The sequence below is a fragment of the Gossypium hirsutum genome, chromosome A13 (genome assembly GCF_007990345.1).
Source record: "Gossypium hirsutum isolate 1008001.06 chromosome A13, Gossypium_hirsutum_v2.1, whole genome shotgun sequence".
Classification (NCBI taxonomy): Eukaryota; Viridiplantae; Streptophyta; class Magnoliopsida; order Malvales; family Malvaceae; genus Gossypium; species Gossypium hirsutum.
Window position 1 is genome coordinate 7356489 of NC_053436.1, and position 8467 is coordinate 7364955.

Consider the following 8467-nt stretch of genomic DNA (forward strand, 5'->3'; position numbering starts at 1 on the left):
AATTGCATTGTAATGAGAATAAAGCTAGTTAAATTCTTAAAAACAAGCTTTGTATCATTCACAATAATTTTAATTAATAAAATTTGACATCAGAAAAACATCGAAATTGAGTAGAATTATAGGTAGTTAAATTGAGACATGGAGAGAACAAAGTGGCAAGTTAAAAGTGAGATTAAGATTAACTGAAGTATATAAATGAGGGAGCATTAGAATAGAAAATAGCCTAAGGACTAATGGGCAATTGGACCGTTTTAAATTAAAAATGTTTAAAAAGAAATTTTATTATATCTATAATATTTATAAAATATCCAATTGAGTTGATATCATGAGTTAATATGATACAAAATTAATTGAGAAATGACTAAAATTAAAAACAAAAGAATTATTATAAAAGTATTTATATGTGTTTTAATAATTTAAAAACTATTTTAAAAATAAATAATTTAAATTATAACTGTAAAAGAATCCTTAAAATGAATGAGTGATTTAATATATTTTAGATGCGGGATTTATACTTTGTATTTTTTTTATATATTACTTTTTTTTTCTTTACCTCTAATCTAGATGTCACATAATACAATACGTGATAGTTAGCTTTTAATCCTAGGCCCAACTGAAAAAGACAAAGTACGACCCAATAATGTTTGCTACATATATAACTATTTGTGTTCAGGTGACGTAAGAACCCAAACCATCTCTTTCCCCACCCCCTTCCACAAATATGGGCTAAAGCATGTGTTCTCCCTAGCCATTCGTATATAAATATCCAAGCAGACGGAGGAACATTAACGCTTTTCACTTTCTTTTCCGCATCTTTAGGGTGAAAAGCGTGAATGCGAATGCTCGTACTTGAATGTTTAACAAAATGTCTTAATTCTCAAAGCATACTTTTCTCATAGATTGAGTGTGCGACTGAAATGAAGATTGCCATGGCCCACACACAAATACACACTTCACTTAAGAAGCTTGAAATCTGATGATGAGAGCATGAAGAAATTGGGACATGCATATAATACCAAAATAATGTTTTGTCTTAATCCAGCTAATCCTTACATCCATTGACCAAAACAAAAAATAAATACAAATTAATAAAGCTTGTCCCATTGGGTAAACGGCTATGTTGTTTGGAAAGCTTAATCTATCAAGTATCATAAGAATTTTATACTCTTACAAACTCTCAGTTCTTTTAATCTTATCAAATTAATATACATAACTGTATTAGTTTTTATATTCTTCTTGGTTTGAGACCTTTTGTTACTCGATAATTAGATTAGAGTAAAATTAAATTTATAGTCAAGTTGATTTGAACCCTTAACTAAATAAAAGATAGAACTTTCTCTATTCGAAACTTTACTTAAAAAATATCAATCTTCTTACCACTTGATCCAACATATTTTTGCTACAGACATTGCATTGAAACAAATTAGCATGGCAATAGTCTATTCTGTTTCTAAACTGTTAGAATGCAAATACTACATATGTGAAAAGTAGAATAAGAGAAACTTTCACGCAAAACTCAACTGAAAATTCTACCTAATTAAAGCCTACCCCCTTCTAGATGTTATTGGAAACAAGCAACAAAAAAAAGCTTGTCTTGAAAAAGTAAAAGTTTGGGGGACTAAAATAAGATTCATTCATATCCCTTTAATTTGTTCTTCGAATATCATATGAATATGATCTCAAGTTGTGTAGTGGACAAAGAAAAGTTAGATTCTTTCCAGAAAAGAGTCTCAGTGAGAATTGCATGTTAATGGTTTTGTATCTATGTAGATTCTAAACTTAATCGAATAATGGGATTGATAATATAGATATCTTTCTTTTTGGCTTATATTTGCTGACCTAGATGTAGGGCTTCAGCTTCCAAAAAAGAATATAATATTGTCACCAGTCCCTATACTCTTTGGAACTTTGAAATTTAGTCCCACTTCTTGTTTTATTTATAAAATTGACTTCTGTTAAATTTGGATATGTGTTATTTTTAAATTCAGGATTCAAAAATTGAAATGCCATCCATTGATAGAGTTATCATTTGTACTTTAATTTTCAGTTTAAACAAGTAAAGGGATTGAGGTCTTTGTAGTAGGGTAAAACTCGGCATAACTAGCCAAAACATGTAAGGTTTTTGCTATATATTATAAAGGTGAAAATCTGTCATAAGTTCTTATACTTTTTGAAAATTAGAAATTTAGTCCCTTTACTTTTTAGATTTTAAAATTCAGGTCTAATGTTTAACACTATTAAATTTTCCTTGTTAAATTTGTTGTTGTGTCATTTTTAAAATTTAAAAAACACTCACTTGGTAGCCATGTAATTAAAAAATGACTTTGTAATTAATTTGAATTTAACAAAAAGAATAATAGTATTAACAGTTTGACCTAAATTATGAAATTTGAAAAATAAATGGACTAAGTTCAATGAAATAAAAAAGTATAGGGACTTGTAGCACATTTTTACCTATTATAAAAGGTAAAATTGTGCTGCTACTAGTGTTTATACTTCGATAAAATTTGAAATTTACTCTTTGTACTTTAAAAGTAAAAAATTAAATTTTTTACTTTTTCAATTTAAAAATCGTAGTCCAATCATTTACAATATTAGTATGTTCTATAAAAAATTATCAACTTCGAATATTTATTTTCCATCAATTACGTGTCAAGTTAGAAACTTTTTTGACAGAAAATACTAGTGATGTTAATGACTAGACTAGAATTTTTAAAATAAAAAAGAAAAAGTAAGAAGATTTTACTTTTATCTTTTTACATACAAGGCTTAATCTATAATTTTTCCAAAGTACAAGGACTGATGATGTTATTTAACCAATAAATTGTCCTAAGTTAGATCCTTTTCGTCCTAATTCACGACATCTTCAAGAAATTGTTGGTGGAGAAAAAGTCAAAAATAGGAGGCTTGTATATTTCTCACGTGAGGAAAGTGTTTAAAACTTGGAAGTTTTTTTTTTTTGGAAATGAAAAAAACTTTGCTTTCAATTAGAACCCTTTGAAAAAACCTTCTTACCTAATCTCGTTGGCGAATAAGGAGAACACCATAGAATATATGAGATAAGTTGCATATTTTTCATGGATAAATATTAAAATTATACATGAATTATGATTTAATATATAATTATATATATGAATTTTAATTTTATGTAATTTTATATATGAAATTTTGATTTGATCTAATTTTTATAAATTATTAACACAATTATTGATATAATATCATTTTATATTTATATATTGCATACATGAATAATTATATTTATACAATATAAAAATAAATTGATGTATTTATTTCTTTAAGTGTGTATGATTAAATCAAAATTAAAGTTTCAAGTAAATATTTAAACCACAATTAGAGTTTCATGTGTATAATTATACCAAATTAAAATTAATGTATACAATTATACATTAAATCAAAATTTATGTATAATTTTAAGATTTATTCCTATTTTTCATTGCTTTTTACACATTTTTTCTAAGAATAAAGTTGAGAATAAAATCAGTTATTCCATGGAAATCTTGGTTTAGTGATGAGATTGAAGGTTTAAATTTTTTTTAAAATCATATTTTAGTTTTAATTTAAATTTCATTTAAATTTAATTTTTATTATATATGTGTTTAGTCTAAATTTGTTTTAATTTATGTTCACATATATTTTGATAAGATGTAATTGTAATGGTAGTATCTATAAGCAAGGGATTCTCTTTTCATCCATACCTTGTGCGTATTGCAGGCTGTACTTTAAAATCAACAAAACAAAAAGTATAAGGAGAAATCATGAAGAAGCGAATATGAAAAAAAAATGATGATGTTTGAGAAAGGAAACAAGTTGATTTAATCACATGAAATATGCACAACGAGAATTCCAAAAGGTTAATAAAGTTTTGTGGGGGGAGTGAATCATATTTTTAGTCGAACAAACAACGACGTCATGACGAAAAGTTTATTGATGTTTCAACGATGGAAGATGTCGTGACGACGTAAATGGGGACTTGGTGACGTGTCAATGTGTTCCCCATATAAATCGGGTTTCTTCTCCCAGTTAAACTCTGATATCTTCTCTTAGTTAAACTCTAATTACTCCAGAGATATTTTAGTATAATTAGACCTCTAATCTTAGCCTATTTAAATGGGCATTATATCCTTGTTTTGAGAGGCAAATTAAGAGGCAATTAAAGATGTAGTACTGCAGGGTTTTTTTTTTGTTTTGGGGCGACAAGATGTAGTTGCAAATGACTTTCGGTGAGAGTTTTCATAGTAATTATGGAAAAAAATTTGTACCTATTTTTAAGAGAACTTCATGAGAATTAGGGTTTTGTTTTGGATTTTGAGTTTATACGTTTAGTACATTCAGGTTTATTTTCTCTATATTATACTCTCGTTTGTTTACTCATTTATTGAAAAGTCAAAGTCTCCTTTGCCTGTGGTTTTAATCATTTTTAGAGCAGTTTTCCACGTAAAATTTTTGTTCAGTCTTCTCTACCTTTTCTATTTCGTTGTTCATACGGATAAATCCCCAAAAAATGTCAATTTATAATATACAAAATAAAGTTTTTGGATCACTATATATATTTTAAAAATTCAAATTATATAAAGTTTATTATTACTATGTAACTTTTTAGAGCTTTAGTCTCTTTATTATAGTTGGATTGTTTTTAAGTGGTTAAAATTTTTTCTACTAATATTGTTAATTGATTTGGCATGTATTATGAGGGTTGGTTGATTTTGCTTTTCAGTTACACGTCCAATTGCAATGGAACTTACTTAACTAATAGAGTAAAAATATAAAATGACATAGAAGTTAGTCACACAGTTTATAAACTTTTTACTTTTACAAGATCTTATCTCAAGAGTAATTCATTTTCAATCTACAATACAAAACGTAATTTAAGTTCAACTCACTAAGTTGCAATTTAAAACCTATACATTAACTAGATCACTATCTTCACTAAAATTTTCCCCTTGCAAGTTTAATTACAAAATCGACAATAAAAATAGTTTGTTTACAAAAGTTTTACACTAAAAGAGGTTTCTTACAATGAAAAAAATAAGTGCTCTTAATCTCCTACATGAATAGTAAAATAAACCTTTTTTAATAGGTGTTCCAGGCTTGTAAAAATTCCGACCAATATGAACTCAAAACCCTTGGAATTTAGCTTGATTAAATCTTCAATATGAAACAAAATATCAAAGATCTTCTAGGAGTAGCTTTCTTAGGAAATGAATTTCTTCACACAAAGGAATTCGATCATATTGAAAGTTTTGTGTGAATTGTGCCTCGCATTAAAAAAACAGGATTGATGTCAAGATGAGAAAGAGCGGACGTCCCGACGACACGACACCAATGTCACAACGAGAAGATTCGCCACATCTTGACAATGCGATGAAAGGTGTCCCGACGAGGAAGCATACCATGTCACGACTTGGCAACGTGTTCCCTACTCAATCAAGTTTCTTCTCCTAGTTAAACTATGTTATATTTTCCTAGTCTAACTATGATTTATTTAGAGATGTTTTACTCATATTTGTACACGAAATTCAGCTTATAAATAGGCCTCTTAGCAACCCTAGATAGTTAAGAATAACAACAGAATTAAGAGAGAGTTTGTGTGAATTTCGAGAAATCTTTGTATTTCAAGTTTAGGGTTTGTTGATTTCTCTATCTTGTACTCCCTTTTTCGATTTTTTCCATTTTAGTGACTTTTTTTGGCTATGGTTATTTATCCTCTTCGGAGGAGGTTTTTCCACATAATTTTTTGTGTCTAATTTTCTTGGTTTTTGTTTGTGTTCATTTTATTATTTGGGTTAGACCCAACAAAATGGTATCAGACCTTGGTTTAATTTTCGCAGACAACATGTTTAGATATGGCAATGAGATACGATATTGAGAAGTCCGATGGGATCGCAAATTTCAGTTTGTGGCAAGTTCAGATGACGACAATTTTGGTTCAAAATGGTCTAAAAAAGGTCATTACAGGGCAAAGACCTCCGAATGTGAATCAGACAGAGTGGGAAGAGGTTGATAATAATGTACTGTTAACAATTCAGTTATGTCGAAAATAGCAACAACCTTCTAGAGGAAATTGAAAGCCCTTTATACGAAAAATTCTTTTGCAAATTGCTTGGTATTGAAACAACAATTCTATATGTTCCATATAACAAAAAGTGAGCCTATTAGGGCTCACATAAGTGAATTTGTCACTCTCCTTAATGACCTAAATAATGTCGAGGCCAACATAGATGATGAAGATCAGGTTATGTTACTACTTTGTTCTTTCTCCCTTTTAGACAAAATTTTTAAGGAAACTCTGATTTATGGCAAAAAGGGAATTTGAATATGTGAAGGGAAATCTTTTAAGAATAAGCTCGACAATGAGTTAAGCTTGAAGAACAAGTCATATGGGCAAACCACAATTCTAGTTGCTAGAGAAAGGCAACAATCTAAGGATTTAGGTTAAAGACGATCAAGGGCGAGATCAAAGTTAAAGAACCGTGACAAGCAATGTGGCTATTAAAAAAAGATGGGCCATATCAAGGCAGAATGTTACAAACTTCAGAAAAAAAATAGGAGGACCAACGAAAATGATGATAGATGGAAACATTAGGTTGATGTAGTTGATGCTAGTGTAACCGATGACAAAGGTGATTATTTGTTGCTAATATCAATGACCGAAAGGTCTAAGTTCATATTTGAGTGGGTCTTGGATTTAAGGTTTTCCTACCATATGTGTCCCAATAGGGACTAGTTCTCCACATATAGTTCAGTTGAAGGTGGAGTGGTGCTTATGAAAAATAACTCAACTTGTAAGATAATAAACATTGGTACCATTCAAATTAGGATGCTTGATAGGATAATCAAAACATTGTCAGATATTAGGCATTTGCTTGAGTTGATGAAGAATCTCACTCTTTAGGTATTCTAGACTCGAATTTGTGCAATATCATCATTGAGTCAAATGGTTTCAAAATATCTCGTGGAGCCCTTGTTTTGATAATAGGGTAGAAAGTCGGTAGCCTTTACATTCTACAAGATGTAACAGTGTCTGGTTTAGTAGCAACTATGAAAGAAGAGATGAAATCGTCACCACATTTTGATGAGGATCATTCTAATGTAGTGATGATATGCGAAAAATCACACTTTTCAAATTTTGAATCAACCTAGGTGTGGCACATGCAACTCGGTCATATTAGTGAAAAAAGTATGACCGTTTTAAGTAAAATAGGTCTTTTTACAAGCACCGAAGTTGGAAAGTTAGATTTCTATGGGCATTGCATATATGGGAAGCAGACTTGAGTTAGCCTTAATTCAAAAATGCATAGGACCAAAAGGACCCTTGAATATATTCATTACAATTTATGGGATCTGGCACCAATCATCTCTAAAGGAGCTGGCAAATATCTTCTATCTTTTATCGATGACCACTCTAGAAAAGTTTGGGTATACTTCCTAAAGCATAAACATGATGTAACACCCTCGATTCGATTAGATTCTTCAGATTTAGATCTCGGGTGTTACGCTCTCTTACCGTCTTTAATTAAACTTGTTCATATAAATTTTTCAAACTTATACATTTTATTAATAAATGTTGCCTAACCAACAAATCATCTGAGTGTACCATGTGTACTTACAACCATTTAACAAAACTTATCACCTAACAAGAACATACAAGTACAAATATATATGACACTTGTCTTGCCCTTAAACAATATCACTGGCACCACTTATTTAGCCAACACAAATTGTCTACATTTCTATGCTTACAAATAGTTTGGCTAGCCTAATCACAATATTCTTGTCATACTCGAACACGTCGCTTCACTCGATCTGTATGCATAATAGCCCAACGCGCCCCTCCTTGGACGTATCCCTCCTAGCTTAACCTTGTCGACTTACCTGTGACATAAGAACACAGAGGTAAGTTCAATAAAACTTAATGAGTAAGACCTCATTTACCTGAGTCTCATATGAGGGCTTTGTTATCTAACTCTTTGATTTGTCGTAATTCTGTGTAACAAATTAAATTAGTTTTCGCACTTAAGAAGCCTAAATACAAGAATTTTTGTTATATTTCACTTAAGTTTGTTTAGCTTTACTTACATTCAATAAAATGTGCAAATTGAGTCTTTTATTGACCTTAAGAGCCAAATAAGGCCTAAAGGAGAGTTAACGTACCTTGTAAATGTATAGGAGACCACTAGAAGGCATTTAGACTAATACTAAATGTTATGTAGCAACACAGGAGGCTCGATATTGCAACATGGAGAGTAGAATGGAGAAAGTACGAAACTACATTTGATATCGTGACACAGACTCAGGTTGTCAAGACATACCCCTAAAGACATCTCAACGAAAAGTATACTGCCACCTCTGTCGCGACACAGGTCCTGTTGTGTTGCGACATCGACTCTAGGAGAAAAATTAAACACGAAACAGGGGTGTTCTGGTCCGCACAATCGACTTAAAGCTT